At 38.5% G+C, this 24,597-nt stretch overlaps 2 non-coding genes across 2 annotated transcripts; both read right to left on the bottom strand.

The window, feature by feature from the left end:
• Positions 1–4,696: 4,696 nt before the first annotated feature.
• On the bottom strand, positions 4,697–4,802 carry LOC148565587 (small nucleolar RNA R71). Its single transcript, XR_015884505.1, has one exon. It is a non-coding gene; the product is annotated as a small nucleolar RNA R71 (small nucleolar RNA).
• Positions 4,803–15,965: 11,163 nt separating this feature from the next.
• LOC148565586 (small nucleolar RNA R71) lies at positions 15,966–16,073 on the bottom strand. The gene has a single exon (XR_015884535.1). It is a non-coding gene; the product is annotated as a small nucleolar RNA R71 (small nucleolar RNA).
• Positions 16,074–24,597: the final 8,524 nt, after the last annotated feature.

Genomic DNA, 24,597 nt, shown 5'->3' with positions numbered 1-24,597 from the left:
GTCAGTCACGCGCACGCGTCGCCATGGATACTTCCAAATCACGCACACGCGTACGCGTTGCTCGTCGCTGCCATCTTCTTTGATTCTTGTGCTGCAGAAACTCCATCAAATCCAGCCGAATTCTACCTAAAATAAACAGTATTGCACAAAACTCAAAATAGCATCCATAGTGGCTAAAATATAATTAATTCTTTATTAAATTCAACAATTTGGATGCAAATTCACTAGGAAAAGATAGGAAAGATGCTCACGCATCAGTGCGCACATACCAGAAATCACAAAATTCTGCAACTTTGCAAAATTTCAGATTTTCAACACCAGTCTTTGTATGATCATAACTTCCTCTACAAAAGTCGAAATTTTACAAACTTTATATCTATTTGAAGAGTTTTCAATAGAATTTAATTCTCAATAAGTTGCAACAATTTTTGATAACTGAGGCATAAGTTATGATCAATCAAAGTTTGCCAAAAACCAATTTTTACCAAAAGTTCACAAATTATCAACTTCCCAATTTTCACAACTCCAACCAACCAAAGCCATACCAAACTCCCATCTATAACATAATATACCTTGATGGGGTCACTTTTCACAAAGTATACCAATTTTTCCATCAAACTTCATCATGCTCAATCTCAATAATCAGATATATATAATATTCCAAGCACATATCCACCAATCATCATTCTATCACTATCAATTTTCATCATCAACTCAACCATGATTCATATTAGTAATCAATAATATTCATTCATCCAAAACTATCATATCTCAACTTCATCATTTAACCGCATCAACAACATCATTTCATTATACATCATCAACCCAAACAATCATCAACAACATATAAATTTCCAAACCTATCCTATGGGTCACTAGCCTAAGTGTCCATGAATATTATATACTACATAGAGGAAACCGAAACCATACCTTGGCCGATTTCCAATATGTCTTTAACCCCAAATTGAGTACAAGCAAGCTCTCAACCACAATCCAAGCTTTCAATTCCACTTCAACAAGCACCAACAATTTCCAATAGCTCCCCAAACTCACAATTATTCAAGCTATATATACATAAATCATCACAAATCAACCTAAAGCTCCATATAAACATAATCTCACAAGGTTTCAATGCCTCTTACCTTTCCCAATAGCTTTGGTAGCCAAAATCCAATGCTAAGCAAGGATTAGAGTGAACCTAAATATCTAAAATCACAAAAACTCACTTAATCAAAAGTCCTAAATTTTCGAAATTTTGAAGAGAAGAACTGAGAAGATTTCATGGTTATCTCACTACTTTCTTGGGTGTGTTTTGTAGAGCTCTTCACAAGGAATGCGTAGCTGTAAACGGTGCGGCGATCGGAGCTCTATAGATCAAGATATGAGCTTGGGAAGAAGATGGTGAATAGTGCTTTCTCTTTTCCTCTCCCTCTTTTCTTTTCTGGTGGATGTGTTGTGTTATGAGTGTGTTGTGGCTGAAGTGCATCATTAATAGCTCTATTTATATGTTGGGCTTGGGCCCAACTTGGGCCTGGTCCAACCCGTTAGCGTTTTTAGCCCGTTCGGCCTGACTTCGGGCCAAACCTTTAAAATTAACGCCTGGTTGTCGACTTCTAATATTTTTATAAGGTTTTTGACTGTTTTTCACTTTTTTCTCGCGCAACACTGGGCGGACTTGAATCGGTTCAATCGCCAGTTCGTGGTTTTTCACGATTTTTCGCAGAAAGCACATTTTCTGACTCAGAAAGACCTACTGAGTCCAAAAATCACATTTAAATCCTCAACTTCTCATTCTAAATTTTTGGAATCTAATTTTGGAAATATTAATTACTTAATTAAATACTTTAATTAAGCTCAGTTCTTACAATATATCAAGTCCTATCCCTAAAAAATGCTACAAAAGTGAGGGAAAGTAAATCTAATGAACAAAAACCAGTTATCCAAAAATCTTTCCACCGTCGAGGCACAAGTCTGTAGACACCATCTTAGGATTAGTCTCGAGCATCACTTGTAGGGTACGGGAAATAAATTCTCCTCTGGTACCTCTCTGAGTATAACTCTAGTGGCAGCAGTTAAATCCAAATCCTCCACTGATGCGTGAGCATCTTTCCTATCTTTTCCTAGTGAATTTGCAATCAAATTGTTAAGTTTAATCAAGAATTAAATATCTTTTAGCCATTATGGATGCTACTTTGAGTTGTATGCAATTCGGTTTATTTCAGGTGGCATCCGAAAGGATTTGATGGAGTTTCTGTAGAAAAAGAGAAGAAAGCAAATGATGCTGTCAACCCTAACCTCCCTGTACTCCAACATAAATAGCTCGAGTTTCAGAGATCCAATTGACGTGATTTCCGTGGCATTGAAAATCTAACTTCCAGAGCTTTCCAACGATGTATAATAGTCTACACTTCTTTTCCAGCAATTTGGCAAGGGTGGCACTTAACTTGGGATTCTCCAAGTTAGGCGCCAAGATAAACTCCATACACCAATTTCTTGCTTCATAGGTGGCGCCTAACTTGGCTTTTCCCAAGTTAGGCGCCAAGACCAAAGAAACACATCCAAAGCATTCATTCATGCTCAAGTTAGGCACTACAGCTCACCAAGTTAGGTGCCAGGACCGACAACAACACTCAAAGCAATTCGGCTAGTCCAAGTTAGGCGCTACACCTCACCAAGTTAGGCACCAGGACTAACAACAAGACTCAAAGCAATTCGGCCAGGTCCAAGTTAGGCGCCACTCCCTTCCAAGTTAGGCGCCAGCTATAGGAATCAAGGTGGTCCCCATTCATCAATTGAAGATGCACGAAGATCATCATTTAATTTTGATTAAACTTTTATTTCATTTATAAATAGGAAAATATATTATTTAGTTTAAGAAAATATATTTTACATTAATTAGGATTAGATATAAAAGGGAAAAGAATAAGCCATTCAGGCTCTTCTCTTCTCTTCTACCTCTTTTCGCGCTTTACAGTTTTACAGAACCCTTGTTTTTTCTCTAAACCATGAGCGACTAAACCTCCACTGTTAAGGTTAGGAGCTCTGTCTATCGTATGAATTGACACTATTACTCTTCTATTTTAATTCATGTACTGATTTCTATTTTAAGAATTGTTTTCGTTCTTTATCTTATGAATCTGGGTGGAACGGAAGTATGACCCTTGTTCTAATTGAGTTCTTGTAAAACTTGGAAAAGCTCTTTACTTGAACAACATCTTGAAAACAATTTCTCCTAAACTTATAAATATCTGGACTTAACGGGATACGTGACATATAATCCTCTTATATTTGGGTAATTAGAGTTTCTGTGGCATATAAACTAGAATTGAACTTAACCTTCTGATTGGAATCAAGTGACCAAGGAATTCGCGGTTAATGAAGGTTAGAGGAGACTAAAAAGGTCTAAGGAATTAGGGTTTAGTCACATATAGTTTTCCATTAATTGAATCTTGCATGATTAAAATAGTTAGTAAGAAAAGTCAATCCGGAAGATAGATATCTCTGAAACCTTAACTATTTTTTCCATATATATTTCACCTCAATTTGTTGCATGTTTTCTGATTCTCTGAATTATTGTTTGATGCAATTGAACTCTCAACACTCTTTTCTGTTTTTCTAACCAAGTAAATCACTGAACCATTGTTGCTTAGTCCATCAATCCTCATGGGATCGACCCTCATTCACTTGAGGTACTACTTGGTACGACCCAGTGCATTTGCCGGTAAGTTTGTGGTATTCAAATTACGGACCCAGTTTTTAGCGCCGTTGTCAGGGATTGACTGTGATTGACAACTGTTAGTTGTTTGATTGCTTAGATTAGGCTTTTTAGTTTTAATTTTATTTAATTTTGCTTTATAATTTTCAAAAATTTAGTGCTATTATTTTTTCTTAATTTCTGAAATTATGTTTGGTACTACCTACTTAGTTTTATTTTAATTTTCCTATTTAATTTTCTTTATAAATTTCAAATTTCCTTGCTTAATTTTAGTCATCATTTTTGAAAGTTTTTGGCTTTAATTGTTTTGTGTTTTACTTTATTTCTTTACACAGGTTACCTCACTTGAAATTCTCTACACTCTAACATAGAAAATCCTACTTTCCTTATTTTCTGTCTGTTTATGAGCAGGAACAAAAGATCAGGAACCTCTTACAGATTTTGATCCTGAACCTGAAAGGACTTTATGGCGGCGCTTGCAACAAGCTAGACTTTATAAGGCTAGTGAAAATCTGACAGAGACCTTTGAAAGGGAAGCTGCAGAGTCCACCATAGATCATAATCGTACTGTCAATGCCAATGTGGCAAATCTGAATGAGAATGAACAACCTAGAAGAGTGCTTGGCTCATACATTGCCCCCAATGCAGATCTTTGTGAAAAAAGTATTGTGGTACCTTCTATAGCTGCAAACAACTTTGAACTGAAGCCTCAGCTAGTCACTCTTGTGCAACAAAATTGTCAGTATCATGGACTTCCTCAAGAAGACCCAAATTAATTTATTTCTAATTTTCTGCAGATTTGTGATACTGTGAAGACGAATGGAGTGAATCCTGAGGTTTACAAACTCATGCTCTTCCCATTTGTTTTAAGGGATAGAGCAAAGCTGTTGCTAGATTCTCAACCCAAGGAGAGCTTGGACACTTGAGATAAAGTGGTCACTGGATTTCTGACTAAATTTTTCCCACCACAAAAGCTAACTAAGCTATGGGTAGAGGTTCAGACCTTTTGACAGAAAGATGATGAGACCTTCTATGAATCTTGGGAGAGATACAAGCTACTGACCAGGCAATGCCCTCCGGACATGTTTTCTAAATGGACTCAGCTGGATATTTTTTATGAGGGCTTATGTGAAATGTCCAAAATATGTTTAGATAATTCTGCAAGTAGTTCATTGCACATGAAGAAGACACCAAAGGAGACTACTGAGCTTATTGAGTTGGTTGCTAACAACCAATATCTCTACTCATCTAACAGGAATTCTGTGAACTCTGGACCCCTCAGAAGAAAGGTGTTTTGAAAGTAGAGGCTTTTAATGCTCTTCTTGCTCAGAACAAAATTTTGTCTCAGCAGATGAATTTGATTACTCAACAATTGAGTGGGATGCAGGTTTCATCTGTTAATACTCAGAATGCACCTCAAGATGCTCCTTATGACATGACTGGCAACTCTATGCAAGGTGAGAATTATGATTATGATCAATCTCCTTCTGAATAGGTCAACTACATGGGGAATGCTCCTAGAAACCCCAATAATGATCCATATGCTAAGACTTATAATCAGGAGTGGAGAAATCACCCAAATTTGGGGTGGAGAGAGCAACCTCAAAGATTATAGAATCTTAACAATAATTCTCAGAGCAGTTCCCAGCAGAGTAATTATAATAATCACCAGTTTCAGCCTCATCAACAACAACTACCTCAGCAGGCAAATTTTTAACCCCAGAAGAACACTGATTTGTAAGCACTACTAGCTAGTTTTATGCAAGAGACTAGAGCTTCACTCAGAAACTTGGAGGTGCAAGTAAGCCAGTTGAGCAAATAAGTACCTGAGTGGCCTTCAAGTTCATATCCTGGTGATACAGTGGTAAACCCAAGAGAAGATTGCAAGGCCATTCAATTGAGAAGTGGTAAAGTAGCTGGTTTTGAGACTAAGGTCAATGAGGAGCTAGTTGAAAAAGAAGCTCTAGAGGAGAAGAAAGAAGAGGTGGAGCACGTCCCTCCTAGGTGTGCAGATAACTCATTCCCAGTCTCTCTTATCACTCATCCTACATTGCCAAAGGCTCCTGAGTACAAGCCTACAATGCCATAACCTCAGAGACTTCAGAAGGCTTCCAAAGACAAGTAATTTTCTAGATTCTTAGAAGTCTTCAAGAAGCTTCAAATCAACATTCCTTTTATAGAGGCTCTTGAGCAAATGCCTCTCTATACTAAATTCATGAAAGAACTATTGACTAAAAAGAGGAATTGAAAGGAAAAAGAGACAGTGGTGTTAACTAAGGAATGTAGTGCTATTATTCAACATAACATTCAGGAAGCTTTGTAATTCCTTGTACCATTGGAGATATCACTATTCAGAGAGCTTTGTGTGATCTTGGAGCTAGCATCAACCTCATGTCACTTTTAGAGATGAAAAAGCTCAAGATTGAGGAGGTAAGACCCACTTGTATTTCTCTTCAACTTGTTGATCTTTCTATTAAATTTCCTGTGGGGGTTCTTGAGGATTTACTTGTGAAAGTGGGGCCATTTATTTTTCCTACTGATTTTGTCATATTGGATATGTGAATGGGCGGAAATACACCGATTAAGAATTTATAGAGAAAAAAGCGTTGCAAGTACAGTTCTTAGCCGACGAAAATTCCGCTTATCAATTTAAAAAGGGTTGTTACAAATGAAGAATAAAAATACTGGGAGTAGAAATCCCAGGTCGTCTCCCAACGAGTTGACAAAAGAGTGCTATTTTATTAGTCAGGAATTTTCTGAGAAATTTTAAGAGTTGGAGAACAGGAAAATAAATAATTATAAATTAAGGAAATGGAAATTAACAAGAGAATTTATATAATCGAAATAAAATGCCTTGACTGGGAGAAGATTAATTGGAATTTCTATCCTTGTTGAATTTTTCCAAGTGTAATGGTAATAAGTTGTTGTTTCTACTTAGTTATCCTTTACTGAATAAAGGAAAGTCAAGTAACTAACTAACCAACTCTGAATCCCAAGTCTTGATCCTCTCCTAAGGAAGGATTAGAGTTAGAGACTAGAGAGCTAGCCAATAACTTCCAATTTCCAATTGACACTTGAGTATTCCAACTCAAGGGTCTCCTTTTAATCAACTCCCAAGTCAAGTTGGGAGTCTACTCCATTGACATGAATACAACCTTCACAGACATATAAAGGGAATAAAAAGAAGACATGATAAACTAAATAAAATAATAACTGAAAATGAATTAAAGGTAAAAATAGTTCTATGCATTATTAAATCCTAAAATCATAAACATACGTATCTGAACAGGGTTAATGGGCGATTAAAAGAGTAAGGGAATAAGGAAACAAACTAGAATAATGGAAACTTTAACGGAGGTATTGACTCTTCTCAATATCCAAATCAAAAGCTAAAATCTAAAACTATGAATATGAAGAAACCTAGAGGAAGTAGTAATTCCTCTCTAAGATTCTAATCTAAAATTAAAAACTATGCGAATGAGAATGTGTGTTAAGTCTCTGCTTGTCCCCTGGCTCTAGTCTGTATTTTTAGGCCGAAAACTGGGTCCAAACTTAGCCCAAAATCGCCCCCAGCGTCTTCTGCATTTTCTGCACGTGGCGCATGTCACGCGTACGCGTCAGTCACGCGTACGCGTCGATTGTCTTCTTCGCGTGTCACGCGTACGCGTAAGGTACGTGCACGTGTCTCTGTGCAAACTCGCTTCTCACGCGTACGTGTCAGGTGCGCGCATGCGTGGCTGTGCAAATTTTCAAATCACGCGCACGCGGGAGCCATGCGTGCACGTCGTTCCTCGCTGGTTGTCTCCTTAGTTTTTTGTGTTCCTTCCATTTTTGCAAGCTTCCTTTCCATCCTCTGAGCCATTCCTGCTTTATAAAGCCTGAAAACATTTAACACACAGATCATGGCATCGAATGGTAGATAGAGGAGTTAAAAATACACAATTTAAAGGCTTGGAAAGCAAGTTTTCAATCATAAAACAGAATTAGGAAGGATTTGTAAAATCATGCAATTTATATGAATAAGTGTGCAAAGACTTAATAAAAACCACTCCATTTAGCACAAGATAAACCACAAAATAGTGGTTTATCAATATGCAAGAGGATAAAAAGTCCTTTATTATTCTTGGAAGACCCTTTTAGCTACAGGTAGATCTCTGATTGACGTGAAAAAGGGTGAACTAACCCTGAGGGTCAATGAAGAACAGGTGGTCCTTAATGTGTTTGAAGCTATTAAAGACCCTAATGATTCTGAGGGGTGTATGAGAGTTGATGTTGTTGAACCACTTGTTCAAAAGAGGTACTAGAGGCTGAGGTACTTGATGATATTCTGGATCCTCTCTCTGAGTATGAATTGCTTGAGATTGATGATTCATCACCTCAGAAGGACATGGTGAGCACGCCTAAGGTGGAAGGAGAAGTTCCTAAGCTTGAGCTCAAGCCTTTGCCTTCTTCTTTGAAATGTGTTCCTAGGTGAAAATAATTCATATCCAGTGATTATTAGCTCTTCCTTGAAACCTGGTGAGGAAGAGGCGCTGATTACAGTGCTCAAGAGCCATAAAACAGCTCTTGGGTGGACCATTGGTGATTTAAAGGGGATTAGTCCAACCAAATATATGCACAAGATCCTTCTTGAGGATGATGCTAAATCGGTTGTGCAACCACAAAGGAGACTAAATCCAACTATGAAAGAAGTGGTCCAAAAAGAGGTAATAAAACTATTGTAAGCCGACATTATATACCCTATTTCTGACAGCCCTTGGGCGAGTCCTGTGCAGGTAGTTCCCAAGAAAGGAGGGATGGCAGTGATCAAGAATGAAAAGAATGAGCTAATTCCTACAAGGACTGTCACAGGATGGAGAATGTGCATAGACAATAGGAGGCTCAACACCACTACAAGGAAGGATCACTTCCCTCTTCCTTTCATTGATCAGATGCTTGAGAGGTTAGCTGGTCCTGCTTTTTATTGTTTTCTAGATGGATATTTTGGATATAACCAAATTGCAGTGGACCCTCAAGATCAAGAGAAGACGACATTCACATGTCCTTTTGGAGTATTTGCTTACAGGAGAATGCCATTTGGACTCTGTAATTGATAAACCACAATTTTGTGGTTTATATTGTGTAGAATTTGGGGGTTTTGTCAATATTTATCACACTTATCCACAAGAAATGCATGGTTTTGTGTTTTCTTCCTAATATTGCTTCATGATGAAAAACATGCTTATTTTGCCTTAGAATTGCTATATTTTGATCCTCTTTTATTGCCATTCGATGCCGTGATGTATTTGTTTAGTGATTTTAGGATTTATAGGACAAGAATGGCCTAGAAGAGAGAAAGAAAGCATGCACAAAAGGAAGGAACATGAAGATTTGGATTTGGGAACTTCAGCACCGACGCGCACGAGCACCTCGCGCGCACGTGTGGATGAGGATATTTGGAAGCAGCATGCAAGGATGAACGCATCCGTGCGGATCAGAGAATTCCCACCGACGCGCATGCGCACATGGCGCGCACGCGTGGATCAAAAAAGCAATCGGCGCACACGCATGCATGGCGCGCACGCGTGGAAAGCTGCACATGACCTCATTAAAGGAAATCGTGTCTGGCGATTTCTGAGGCTCATCAGGTCTAAATTCAAGCTGTTTCTGCATGGAAAAGACCCAAGGATGCTATGGGGAAAAGGGGGATCAATCATTTTACACTTAGACACAATTTTAGTTAGTTTTTAGGTTCTTTGTTCTTATAGGGAGAGAAACCTTTGTTCCTCTCTAGATCTAGCTTTAATTTGATCTTCCCTTGTTGAATTCTGAATTGGATCTTGTTAATTACTAGTTTTAATTGTTTAATTTGAATTCTCTATTATAATTTTGTTTAGATCTTGTGCTAGTTTTATGTTCCTTTGTTGTTTGTCATTTTATACCCATTTCATGAATTTTGTAGATCTTGATTTGTTATTGTTGCATTGATGATTTCCATGATTAATTGTGTTGTTTGAGTGATTGTATGTTAATAATTGTTAGTGGGTACTTGTTAGTTCCAATTTAATTGTAATTTAATTAGATCTTTTATTAATGCTTACCATGTGTTTGATGAAATGTTTCCTTTGATTATGGAATAGTTCTGTTTACTCTTGGCCTAGGCTAAGGGAATTGGGTAAGCTTGAGTCATTGGGTCTAATGGATTTGATGATTTGGGAACCCTTAGTGGTCAATTTGATAGCCATTAACACTAGCCTACTACCAAGTTAATTGGTAGTTAGGTTGGACCTTATGGGTTGATGTTGACCAAACCATTTAACATACTTAAAGTATGGAAGTAGACTTAATGAGTTTGGTTCCTCATAATTGTCAAGATATGGTTATTAGACAAGGATAGTGATCTCAATTCCCATTCCAAGCCAAGAGTTGCTTTTATTATTCATATTTGAAAACCCAAAAATCTTGATTGCTTTATCTTAGTTGTAGTTACTTGTTTAGTTTAGAATAGAATTACTTTGGATGTTATTTTATAAGTTTGGAATTATTTACATTTTTCTCTAATTGTTTGCATTAGTTTCTTGCATTCCAAGATTACTTGCTTGTTGAGATTCCTAGTTTAATTTCTTGCTCAAGACTTGCAACCCCGGATTTCTAACCAAAGTTGAAGTACATGTTTGCCTATTCCTTGTGAGACAACCCGAGGTTTGAATACTTCGGTTACTTTTATTGGGGTTGAACTTGTGACAACCAAATTCCTTCTAAATTTGATACTCGAGGATTGTTGTTGGGAAGAGCTATACTTGCAACGGGATTTTATTGAGAAATTCTATACCAACATAGTCCACGAGGGCCATCAAATTTTTGGCGCCGTTGCCGGGGAATGGTTGCAACATATGCCTTGATATTGGTTATGTGAATATGTGAATATTGTAGATAGTTTACTTTCTTTCAATACTTAGCTATAGTTTAGAATTCTTTTGTATGTGTGCTATGACTCCCAAGTTTGATGACTCGGTCTCAACCGAATTCTAGCTTAGCCGAGTTTGATCCTGAGATTGAAAAAACCTTGTTACACACTCGGCAAGCTAGACGGCGGTTGGATTATACGGCTAGTACTTCGGCATCTCTTGAGGAACATACCAAATCACTAGACGGTACTGAGAGTGACTTGGAGTCCGCTACTTCCTATTCTTCTGTTGGCACTACTAATACATCTTTGCATCCTACAGGTGAGCCATACATGGCGGAGCCACGACGGATCACTTTGCATGAGCAAGGAGCTCCGGATATCATACTTCAACCTTTGCAAGCAAGGTATCCTAACCTTGATCTAAACTTTGAGTTGAAGAGTAGCTTGATAGATCTACTTCCTAAGTATCATGGGTTGCCGGGCCAAGACCCCATCCGACATCTAAGAGATTTTCAAGTTGCTTGTTCTACGGCTCGAAGGCATGGAGCCGATGAGTTGGCTATTATGGTTTTTGCCTTCCCTTTCTCTCTTGAAGGGCAAGCAAAGATGTGGTTTTATTCACAATCGGATGAGATTGTGACCAATTGGGATTTCTTGAGAAGAGAGTTTCTAGATAAATTCTTTCCACCGGAGAAGACCGACTACATTCGGAAGGAGATTTCGGGTATAATGCAAAAGGACCAAGAGAGTTTGTATGAGTATTGGACTCGGTTCAAGAGGCTATTAGAATCTTGTCCACACCATGGATTGAACACTCACTTGCTTATTAGTTACTTCACTGGAGGTCTTTGTGCGAAAGATAGAAGATTTCTCACCGCTTCTAGTAGCGGTTCCCTTTCAAAGAACAAGACGGAGGGAGAAGCTTGGAAATTGATAGATGATGTTGCCGAGGCTACACAACATGTAAGGGTAAGAAGTAATCCTCTCAAGGGTGTGGTAGAACCATCCCCTACTGAAGCAAGCTTAACCAAGGCGCTTGGGGACATGACTACTATACTCACTCAAATACAAAAAGATCAAAAGGAATACTACTCCATCCAAGCCATCCAAGCCCCACCTCAAGTTGCTCAACTTGAAGGCCCTCCTAGAATTTGTGGTTTGTGCTTTAGCACCACGCATTACACTGATCAATGCCTTTATTGTGGCCAATGTGAATTACAATAACCTTCCGCCCTATCCTTCTCAAGGCCAAAACAACTACTTTCATGGTAGTAATCAAAATCAAGAGTGGAGAGACAATGTACAAGGGCAATCAAAACCAAAGGTGGAACAACTACTCTTCTCATTACAACAACCACCAAGCCAATCAAAATCACCACAACCAAAACCAAAACAACTACACCAAATACCAAGCACCACACCTGATGAGCGGATAATTTATACACTTTTTGGCATTGTTTTTAGTATGTTTTTAGTAGGATCTAGTTACTTTTAGGGATGTTTTTATTAGTTTTTATGTTAAATTCACATTTCTGGACTTTACTATGAGTTTGTGTATTTTTCTGTGATTTCAGGTATTTTCTGGCTGAAATTGAGGGACTTGAGCAAAAATCAGATTCAGAGGTTGAAGAAGGACTGCTGATGCTGTTGGATTCTGACCTCCTTGCACTCAAAGTATATTTTCTGGAGCTACAGAACTCCAAATGGTGCGCTTCCAATTGCGTTGGAAAGTAGACATCTAGGACTTTCCAGCAATATATAATAGTCTATACTTTGCCCGAGTTTAGACGATGCAAAAGGGCGTTGAACGCCAGTTCTACGCTGCAGTCTGGAGTTAAACGCCAGAAACATGTTACAAACCAGAGTTGAACGCCAAAAATACGTTACAACTTGGCGTTCAACTCCAAAAGAAGCCTCTACATGTGTAAACTTCAAGCTCAGCCCAAGCACACACCAAGTGGGCCCCGGAAGTGGATTTATGCATCAATTACTTACTTTTGTAAACCCTAGTAGCTAGTTTAGTATAAATAGGACTTTTTACTATTATATTATCATCTGATGATTTTTTAGTTCAACCTTGGATCATATTGATCACGTTGGGGGCTGGCCATTCGGCCATGCCTGGACCTTCATCACTTATGTATTTTCAACGGTAGAGTTTCTGCACTCGATAGATTAAGGTGTGGAGCTTTGCTGTTCCTCATGATTTAATGCAAAGTACTACTGTTTTCTATTCAATTCAACTTATTCCGCTTCTAAGATATCCATTCGCACCCAAGAACATGATGAATGTGATGATTATGTGACGCTCATCATCATTCTCACTTATGAACGCGTGCCTGACAAACACTTCCGTTCTACATGCAAACAAGCTAGAATGAATATCTCTTGGATATCTAATACAGGGGACCGAGTCCGAGATATTAGAGTCTTCGTGGTATAAGTTAGAACCCATGGATGGCCATTCCTGAGATCCAAAAAGTCTAAACTTGTCTGTGGTATTTCGAGTAGGATCTGGGAAGGGATGGCTGTGACGAACTTCAAACTCGCGAGTGCTGGATGTAGTGACAGACGCAAAAGGAGGGTGAACCCTATTCCAGTATGATCGAGAACCTCCAGATGATTAGCCGTGCCGTGACAGAGCATTTGGACCTTTTTCACAGAGAGGATGGGATATAGCCATTGACAACGGTGATGCCCTATATAAAGCTTGCCATGAAAAGGAATAGGAAGGATTGGATGAAGACAACAGGAAAGCAGAGGTTCAGAGGAACGAAAGCATCTCTATACGCTTATCTGAAATTCTCACCAATGATTTACATAAGTATTTCTATCTTTATTTTCTGTTTATTTATTATTATTATTATTCAAAAACACCATAACCATTTGATATCTGCCTGACTGAGATTTACAAGATGACCATAGCTTGCTTCATACTAACAATCTCCGTGGGATCGACCCTTACTCACGTAAGGTTTTATAACTTGGACGACCCAGTGCACTTGCTGGTTAGTTGTATCGAAGTTGTGACAAATTATGAATTAAGATTAGAGCACCAGGTTTTTGGAGCCATTACCAGGGATCACAATTTCGTGCACCAAGTTTTGGCGCCGTTGCTGGGGATTGTTCGAGTTTGGACAATTGACGGTTCATCTCGTTGCTCAGATTAGGTAATTTTCTTTTTGTTTTATTTTCAAAAAAATTCTTCAAAAATCTTTCAAAAAATTTTTTTTTTCCTTTATTTTCAAAAATTATTTTAAAATTTTTAAGAATGAATTCTAAAGTTTAAAAAATGGTATGCTGAAGTTTGGTTGGCCATCAAGCTTTAGACTAACCTGGTATGATTCCTGGAATCTTGATTGAGGACTGTGAATTCATTGCTTCCTTTTCTCTATATGTTTTCAAAAAATAAAAAATAAAAAAAAAATAAAAATATACAAAAATCCAAAAAAAAAATTTATAAAATCATAAAAATTAAAAATATTTTGTGTTTCTTGTTTGAGTCTTGAGTCAATTTTTAAGTTTGGTGTCAATTGCATTTTTTTTTCTAAAAAATTTATGCATTTTTCAAAAATTCATGCATTCATAGTGTTCTTCATGATCTTCAAGTTGTTCTTGGCCAGTCTTCTTGTTTGATCTTCATATTTTCGTGTTTTGTGTCTTTTCTTGTTTTTCATATGCATTCTTGCATTCATAGTGTCTATGCATGAAAAATTTCTAAGTTTGGTGTCTTGCATGTTTTCTTTTCTTGAAAATTTTTCAAAAATAAGTTCTTGATGTTCATCTTGACATTCATAGTGTTCTTGGTGTTCATCTTGACATTCATAGTGTTCTTGCATGCATTCATTGTTTTGATCTAAAATTCTCATGCATTGAGTCTTTTTCATGTTTTTCTCTTTCTTCATTAAAAATTCAAAAATCAAAAAAATATCTTTCCCTTTTTCTTCTCATAAATTCAAAAATTTGAGTTGACTTTTTCAAAACCTTTTAAAGTTGTTTCTTATGAGTCAAATCAAATTTTCAATTTAAAAATCATATCTTTTTCAAAATCTTTTTCAAAAATCATATCTTTTTCATTTTTCTTAATTTTATCTCATAATTTTCGAAAATATTATCAACAATTAATGTTTTGATTCAAAAATTTCAAGTTTGTTACTTTCTTGTTAAGAAAGATTCAAACTTTAAGTTCTAGAATCATATCTTGTGATTACTTGTGAGTCAAGTCATTAATTTTGATTTTAAAATTCAAATCTTTTTCAAAACTAATTTCAATCATATCTTTTCAAAAATATCTTTTTATCTTATCTTTTTCAAAATCATATCTTTTTAATCATACCTCTTCATATCATATCTTTTTCAAATATCTTTTCTAACTTCTTATCTTCTTATCTTTTAAAAATTAATTTTCAAAATTTGTTTCAACTAACTAATTGACTTTTTGTTTGTTTCTTATCTCTTTCAAAACTACCTAACTAACTATCCCTCTCTAATTTTCGAAAATACCTCCCTCTTTTTTTCAAAAATTCTTTTTAATTAATTAATTGTTTTAAATTTTAATTTTAATTTTATCTTAATTTTCGAAAATCATTGACTCTTTTTCAAAATTTATTTTTCGAAATTCCCTCTCTCCCATCTCCTTCTATTTATTTATTACTTACTAACACTTCTCTTCATCTCATATCTCTGCTCTCCTCACCCTTGTGTTTGGATTCTCCTCCCTTCTCTTTCCTTACATTACATTCTTTTCTTCTTCTACTCACACAAAAAAATCTCTATACTGTGACATAAAGGATTCCATATTTTCTTTGTTATTCCCTTCTTTGTCATATGAGCAGAAGCAAGGACAAGAACATTCTTGTTGAAGTAGATCCTGAACCTGAAAGGACTCTGAAAAAGAAACTAAGAGAAGCTAAAATACAACAATCCAGAGACAACCTTACAGGAATTTTCGAACAGGAAAAGGAGATGGCAGCCGAAAATAATAATAATGCAAGGAGGATGCTTGGTGACTTTACTGCACCTAATTCCAATTTACATGGAAGAAGCATCTCAATTCCTACCATTGGAGCAAACAACTTTGAGCTGAAACCTCAATTAGTTTCTCTGATGCAGCAGAACTACAAGTTTCATGGACTTCCATCTGAAGATCCTTTTCAGTTCTTAATTGAATTCTTGTAGATCTATGATACTGTTAAGACCAATGGGGTTGATCCTGAGGTCTACAGGTTTATGCTTTTCCTGTTTGCTGTAAGAGACAGAGCTAGAGTGTGGTTGGACTCTCAACCTAAGGATAGCCTGAACTCTTGGGATAAGCTGGTCAAGGCTTTCTTAGCCAAGTTTTTTCCTCCTCAAAAGCTGAGTAAGCTTAGAGTGGATGTTCAAACCTTTAGACAGAAAGAAGGTGAATCCCTCTATGAAGCTTGGGAGAGATACAAGGAACTGACCAAAAAGTGTCCTTCTGACATGCTTTCAGAATGGACCATCCTGGATATATTCTATGATGGTCTGTCTGAATTAGCTAAGATGTCATTGGATACTTCTGCAGGTGGATCCATTCACCTAAAGAAAATGCCTGCAGAAGCTCAAGAACTCATTTACATGGTTGCAAATAACCAGTTCATGTACACTTCTGAGAGGAATCCTGTGAGTAATGGGACGCCTCAGAAGAAGGGAGTTCTTGAAATTGATACTCTGAATGCCATATTGGCTCAGAATAAAATATTAACTCAGCAAGTCAATATGATTTCTTAGAGTCTGAATGGAATGTAAGCCGCATCCAACAGTACTCAAGAGGCATCTTCTGAAGAAGAAGCTTATGATCCTGAGAACCCTGCAATTGCAGAGGTGAATTACATGGGTGAACCCTATGGAAACACCTATAATCCCTCATGGAGAAATCACCCAAATCTCTCATGGAAGGATCAACAAAATCCTCAACAAGGATTTAATAATGGTGGAAGAAACAGGTTTAGCAATAGCAAGCCTTTTCCATCATCCACTCAGCAACAGACAGAGAACTCTGAACAAAATACCTCTAATTTAGCAAACTTAGTCTCTGATCTATCTAAGGCCACTCTGAGTTTCATGAATGAAACAAGGTCCTCCATTAGAAATTTGGAGGCACAAGTGGGCCAGCTGAGTAAGAAGATCACTAAAACCCCTCCTAATTCTCTCCCAAGCAATACAGAAGAAAATCCAAAAGGAGAGTGCAAGGCCATTGATATAACCATCATGGCCGAATCCAAGGAGGAAGGGGAGGATGTGAATCCCAAGGAGGAAGACCTCCTGGGATGTCCAGTGATCAATATGGAGTTTTCCTCTGAGGAACCAAAGGAATCTGAGACTCATCTAGAGACCATAGAGATTCCATTGAACCTCCTTATGCCATTCATGAGCTCTGAAGAGTATTCTTCTTCTGAAGAGAATGAAGATGTTACTAAAGAGCAAGTTGCCAAGTTCCTTGGTGCAATCATGAAGCTGAATGCCAATTTATTTGGTAATGAAACTTGGGGAGATGAACCTCCCCTGTTCACCAATGAACTAAATGCATTGGATCAACTGAGATTGCCTCAGAAGAAGCAGGATCCTGGAAAGTTCCTAATACCTTGTACCATAGGCACCATGACCTTTGAGAAGGCTCTATGTGACCTTGGATCAGGAATAAACCTCATGCCACTCTCTGTAATGGAGAAACTGGGAATCTTTGAGGTGCAAGCTGCTAGAATCTCATTAGAGATGGCAGACAATTCAAGAAAAGAGGCTTATGGACAAGTAGAGGACATGCTAGTAAAGGTTGCAGGCCTTTACATCCCTGCTGATTTCATAATCCTAGACACTGGAAAGGATGAGGATGAATCCATCATCCTTGGAAGACCCTTCCTAGCCACAGCAAAAGCTGTGATTGATGTTAACAGAGGTGAATTAGTCCTTCAATTGGATGAGGACTCCCTTGTGTTTAAAACTCAAGGTCATCCTTCTATAAACATGGAAAAGAGGCACAGTAAGCTTCTCTCAGTATAGAGTCAACTAAAGCCCCACAGTCAAACTCTAAGTTTGGTGTTGGGAGGCCTCAGCCAAACTCTAAGTTTGGTGTTGAACTCCCATATCCAAACTCTAAGTTTGGTGTTGCGAGTCTATAAAATTGACCTAATCACTTGTGTGGATCCATGAGAGCCCACTGTCAAGCTATTGACATTAAAGAAGCGCTTGTTGGAAGGCAACCCAATTTTTATTTATCTAATTTTATTTTTATTTTATTATTCTTTCATGTTTTATTAGGTTCATGATCATGTGGAGTCACAAAATAAATAGAAAAATTAAAAACAGAATCAAAAACAGAAGAAGAAAAATCACACCCTGGAGGAAGGGCTTACTGGCATTTAAACGCCAGTAAAGAGCATCTGGCTGGCGTTCAACGCTAGAACAGAGCATGGATCTGGCGTTGAACGCCCAAAACAAGCAGCATCCTGGCGTTCAGATGCCAGGAATGCACACTGAGGAAAGCTGGAGCTGAACGCCAGAAACAAGCATAGAACTGGCGTTCAACGCCAGAATTGCATGCAAAGGCATTTTACATGCCTAATTGGTGCAGGGATGCAATTCCTTGACACCTCAGGATCTGTGGACCCACAGGATCATCGTAGGATCTGTGGACCCCATAGAATCCCCACCTACCTCCACTCACCTTACCTCCTCATAATCCTATATCACCCCCTCTCTCTCCATTCATAGTCATCCCTTCTGTTTTCCATTCACCACTCACATCCATACACCCCACCTACATTCAAAATTCAAAATCTCTTTCCCACCCAAGCCCACCCATATAGCCGAATACACACATCCCTCCATCTCCTTCATATCTTCTTCTTCTTCTACTATTCTTTCTTCTTTTGCTCGAGGGCGAGCAACATTCTAAGTTTGGTGTGGTAAAAGCATAGCTTTTTTTGTTTTTCCATAACCATTGATGGCACCTAAGGCCAGAGAAACCTCTAGAAAGAGGAAAGGGAAGACAAAAGCTTCCACCTCCGAGTCATAGGAGATGGAGAGATTCATCTCAAGGGTCTATAGCTCAATGGTAGAACATTTGACTGCAAATCAAGAGATCCCTGAGATACCTCAGGGGATATATTCTCCTCCACACAATTATTGGGAGCAACTAAGGGTGGAACATCAAGAGCACTCAATCATCCTCCATGAAATTAGAGAAGATCAAAGAGCTATGAGGGAGGAGCAACAAAGATAAGGAAGAGACATAGAAGAGCTCAAGGACATCATTGGTTCCTCAAGAAGAAAACGCCACCATCACTAAGGTGGACTCATTCCTTGTTCTCAAATTTTCTGTTTTTCGTTTACTTTATGTTAAGTGTTTATCTATGTTTGTGTCTTTATTACATGATCATTAGTGTCTAAGTGTCTATGCCTTAAAGTAGTGAATATGAATCCATCACCTCTCTTAAATGAAAAATGTTTTAAAAACAAAAGAACAAGAAGTACATAGTTTCGAATTCATCCTTGAAACTAGTTTAATTATTTTGATGTGGTGACAATACTTTTTATTTTCTGAATGAATGCTTGAACAGTGCATATGTCTTTTGAAGTTTTTGTTTTAGAATGTTAAATATGTTGGCTCTTGAAAGAATGATGAACAGAAGACATGTTATTTGATAATCTAAAAAATCATAAAAATGATTTTTGAAGCAAGAAAAAGCAGTGAATACAAAGCTTGCAAAAAAAATAGAAAAAGAAAAAGCAAGCAGAAAAAGCCAAAAGCTCTTAAAACCAAAAGGCAAGAGCAAAAAGCCAATAACCCTTAAAACCAAAAGGCAAGGGTAAATAAAAAGGATCCAAGGCTTTGAGCATCAGTGGATAGGAGGGCCTAAAGGAATAAAATCCTGGCCTAAGCGGCTAAACCAAGCTGTCCCTAACCATGTGCTTGTGGCGTGAAGGTGTCAAGTGAAAACTTGAGACTGAGCGGTTAAAGTCAAGGTCCAAAGCAAAAAAGAGTGTGCTTAAGAACCCTGGACACCTCTAATTGGGGACTTTAGCAAAGCTGAGTCACAATCTGAAAAGGTTCACCCAGTTATGTGTCTGTGGCATTTATGTATCCGGTGGTAATATTGGAAAACAAAGTGCTTAGGGCCACGGCCAAGACTCATAAAGTAGCTGTGTTCAAGAATCAACATACTGAACTAGGAGAATCAATAACACTATCTGAACTCTGAGTTCCTATAGATGCCAATCATTCTGAACCTCAATGGATAAAGTGAGATGCCAAAACTATTCAAGAGGCAAAAAGCTACAAGTCCCGCTCATTTGATTGGAGCTATGTTTCATTGATAGTTTGGAATTTATAGTATATTCTCTTCTTTTTATCCTATTTGATTTTCAGTTGCTTGGGGACAAGCAACAATTTAAGTTTGGTGTTGTGATGAGCGGATAATTTATACGCTTTTTGACATTATTTTTAGTATGTTTTTAGTAGGATCTAGTTACTTTTAGGCATGTTTTTATTAGTTTTTATGTTAAATTCACATTTCTAGAATTTACTATGAGTTTGTGTATTTTTCTATGATTTCAGGTATTTTCTGGCTGAAATTGAGGGACTTGAGCAAAAATCAGATTCAGAGGTTGAAGACGGACTGCTGATGCTGTTGGATTCTAACCTGCCTGCTCTCAAAGTGGAATTTCTGAAGCTACAGAACTCCAAATGGCGCGCTTCCAATTGAGTTGGAAAGTAGACATCCAGGGCTTTCCAGAAATATATAATAGTCCATACTTTGCCCGAGTTTCAATGACGAAAAAGGGCGTTGAACGCCAGTTCTACGCTGCAGTCTGGAGTTAAACGCCAGAAACACGTTACAAACCAGAGTTGAACGCCAAAAACACATTACAACTTGGCGTTCAACTCCAAAAGAAGCCTCTGCACGTGTAAACTTCAAGCTCAGCCCAAGCACACACCAAGTGGGCCCCAGAAGTGGATTTATGCATCAATTACTTACTTCTGTAAACCCTAGTAGCTAGTTTAGTATAAATAGGACTTTTTACTATTATATTATCATCTGATGATTTTTTAGTTCAACCTTGGATCATATTGATCACGTTGAGGGCTGGCCATTTGGCCATGCCTGGACCTTCATCACTTATGTATTTTCAACGGTAGAGTTTCTGCACTCGATAGATTAAGGTATGGAGCTCTGCTGTTCCTCATGATTTAATGCAAAGTACTACTGTTTTCTATTCAATTCAACTTATTCCGCTTCTAAGATATCCATTCGCACCCAAGAACATGATGAATGTGATGATTATGTGACGCTCATCATCATTCTCACTTATGAACGCGTGCCTGACAAACACTTCCGTTCTACATGCAAACAAGCTAGAATGAATATCTCTTGGCTATCTAATACAGGGGACCGAGTCCGAGATATTAGAGTCTTCGTGGTATAAGTTAGAACCCATGGATGGCCATTCCTGAGATCCGAAAAGTCTAAACCTTGTCTGTGGTATTCCGAGTAGGATCTGGGAAGGGATGGCTGTGACGAACTTCAAACTCGCGAGTGCTGGGCGTAGTGACAGACGCAAAAGGAGGGTGAACCCTATTCCAGTATGATCGAGAACCTCCAGATGATTAGCCGTGCCGTGACAGAGCATTTGGACCTTTTTCACAGAGAGGATGGGATGTAGCCTTTGACAACGGTGATGCCCTATATAAAGCTTTCCATGGAAAGGAGTAGGAAGGATTGGATGAAGACAGCAGGAAAGCAGAGGTTCAGAGGAACGAAAGCATCTCTATACGCTTATCTGAAATTTTCACCAATGATTTACATAAGTATTTCTATCTTTATTTTCTGTTTATTTATTATTATTATTCGAAAACTCCATAACCATTTGATATCCGCCTGACTGAGATTTACAAGATGACCATAGCTTGCTTCATACCAACAATCTCCGTGGGATCGACCCTTACTCACGTAAGGTTTTATTACTTGGACGACCCAGTGCACTTGCTGGTTAGTTGTATCGAAGTTGTGACAAATTATGAATTAAGATTAGAGCACCAAGTTTTTAGAGCCATTACCAGGGATCACAATTTCGTGCACCAACACCATATACAACAATCCAACCAATCCTCTTCATCTTCCACCAATCAAGTTGATGAGCTTAGAGCCACTGTGGATAAACGGAATGAGAGTTATAAGGATCAATTCGAGGCCATGAATGCTCAATTGGCCAATATCACTGATATGATCTCAAAGATGGCCATGTCCTCCAACAACACCAACCAACCCTCAAGCTCTTCTAGCCTTCCTTCCCAACCCCAACCAAACCCCAAGGGCGGTCTCAACGCCATCACTCTACGGTCGGGGACTACATTGGAGGAGATACCTCCTAGGGTCATGGAAGACATTCATAAGGAAGAAGTGGTTGTTGAAGCTCCATATAAAGAGAAGGAGGTAGACAAAAGGCAAGATGAAGAAGGTGTAAGCCTTAAGGAACCCAAGAGGAAAACTATAGTGGATGAGTCCATTTCTATCCCATTCCCTTCCTTGGTGAAGAAAGCAAAGAAAACTCCGGAATTCGATTTAAACATGCTTCAAGTGTTCAAGAAAGTTGAGGTAACCATACCACTTCTTGATGCTATCCAACAAATTCCGAAGTATGCAAAATTTCTGAAAGACTTGTGCACACACAAGGATAGGATAGGAGAGTTGGAGACATTATCCATGGATAGTTCAATTTTTTTCTTGATGGAACCTATTCCAAAGAAATGCGGTGACCCTGGACCTTGTTTGGTGTCTTGTTGTATTGGTGGACGTACTTTTCATGACTGTATGTGTGATCTAGGAGCTTGCGTAAGCATCATGCCACTTTCTATCTTTGTGCGGTTGAATTTAGCTCCATTAAAGAAGTCGGCGGCGAAGTTTGCCTTAGCCGATAAGAGTGTGATCACTGTGATGGGAATAGCAGAAGATGTACTTGTGGCAAGCAAGGACTTAGTCTTTCCGGTTGACTTTTACATCTTTGAAATGCCTCCAACAGAAAATAGAAGCTCATCCTCCGTTCTACTTGGTAGACCCTTTCTTAAGACTTCTAAATTCAAGTTAGATGCCTTCACTGGCACATATTCCTTTGAGGTTGTAGATAAGACTATCAAATTCAATTTGGAAGAAGCCATGAAGCATCCTCCCGAAGAGCATTCCGTTCTCCGATGTGATGTAATTGATGAAGTGGTAGCAGAAGTACGAGAAGAAGACCACAACAAGTTGTGCTACCATATTGTTGAAGAGACGGATGACCAAGAGGATGAACAAAAGAAAGTCGTTGAGAATGAACTCCGTGAGCTTGATGAAAAGGAACCTCAGCTTGAGGCAAAAAGTGAACTGAAGCCTCTTCCATCTCATTTGAAGTATGCTTTCTTAGAGGACAACCAAAAGTTTCTGGTCATTATTGCTAGTGAGCTTTCGAGTGAAGAAGAAGAAAAGCTCCTAGATGTTCTAAGAAGGTACAAGAAGGCAATTGGTTGGAGCCTAGCTGATATTGTGGGGATTGATCCTCGCAAGTGCATGCATCGTATATTTCTCCAAGAGGGAGCTAGGCTGGTTAGGCAACCGCAAAGGAGACTCAACCCGACCATCCTTGATGTGGTAAAGAAGGAGGTCACTAGGCTACTTGATGCGGGTATCATATACCCAATTTCTGACAGTGAATGGGTGAGCCCGGTCCAGGTTGTTCCCAAGAAATCGAGCATCACTGCGGTTAAAAAGGAGGATGGAGAAGTGGTCACCAAGAGAATACAAAATGCATGGCGAGTGTGCATCGACTACAGGAGATTGAATGCCGCTATAAGAAAGGATCACTACCCTTTGCCTTTTATCGATCAGATGTTGGACCGTTTGGCGGGTAAATCCCATTATTGCTTTCTTGATGGATTCACTAGTTACTTCCAGATTCACATTGCTCCTGAAGATCAGGAAAAGACCACATTCACTTGCCCTTTTGGCACCTTTGCCTACAAAAGGATGCCATTTAGACTATGTAATGCACCTGCTACTTTTCAGCGGTGTAACCAGTGTCTTTTCCGATCTAATGGAGAATTGTCTAGAAGTGTTTATGGATGACTTCAGTGTTTATGGAACTTCATTTGATTGTTGCTTAGAGAACTTAGCCAAGGTCTTAGCTAGATGTGTTGATACTAACCTTATCTTGAATTTTGAGAAATGTCACTTTATGGTAAGGCAAGGTATAGTGTTAGGACATGTAGTATCTCATGAAGGCATTTCTGTAGACCCGGCCAAGGTCGATGTTATCACCACTTTACCTCACCCCTCATCTGTGAGGGAGGTTCGCTCGTTTTTGGGACATGCAGGATTTTACAGGCACTTTATCAAAGATTTCAGCAAAATTGCTTTGCCATTGTCGCGCCTACTCCAAAAAGATGTGGACTTTGAGTTTGACAGTGCATATGTGAAGGCATTTGAAGAGCTAAGGAGAGTTCTTACAACAGCATCGGTTGTGCGAGGCCCCAACTGGACATTGCCATTCGAGATAATGTGCGATGTGTCAAACCATGATGTAGGTGCCTCACTTGCACAGCGCGATGGTAAACTCCCTTATGTCATTGCTTACTCTTCTAAAACACTGGATGCAGCACAATCCAACTATACCACTACAGAAAAGGAACTCCTAGCTATTGTTCATGCTTTAGATAAATTCAGATCTTATTTGCTAGGGTCCAAGATAGTGGTATACATGGATCATGCATCTTTAAAGTACTTATTGAAAAAGAATGAGTCAAAGTCTAGACTCATACGTTGGATCTTGCTTTTGCAAGAATTCGACATTGAGATTAGGGACCGGAGTGGGTCTCAAAACTTGGTTGCGGATCATTTAAGCCGCCTTGAGAATTTAAAATTTGACCCATTTCCGATCAATGACTCATTCCCATTGGATAGTTTGCATGCTGTGTCGGATAGCTTTCCTTGGATTGCCCCAA

Source organism: Arachis ipaensis, chromosome B5, assembly GCF_059453495.1.
Source record: "Arachis ipaensis isolate K30076 ecotype BB chromosome B5, ASM5945349v1, whole genome shotgun sequence".
Lineage (NCBI taxonomy): Eukaryota > Viridiplantae > Streptophyta > Magnoliopsida > Fabales > Fabaceae > Arachis > Arachis ipaensis.
Note: the sequence above shows the minus strand (reverse complement) of the source record. Positions and strands in the feature narration are given on the sequence as shown.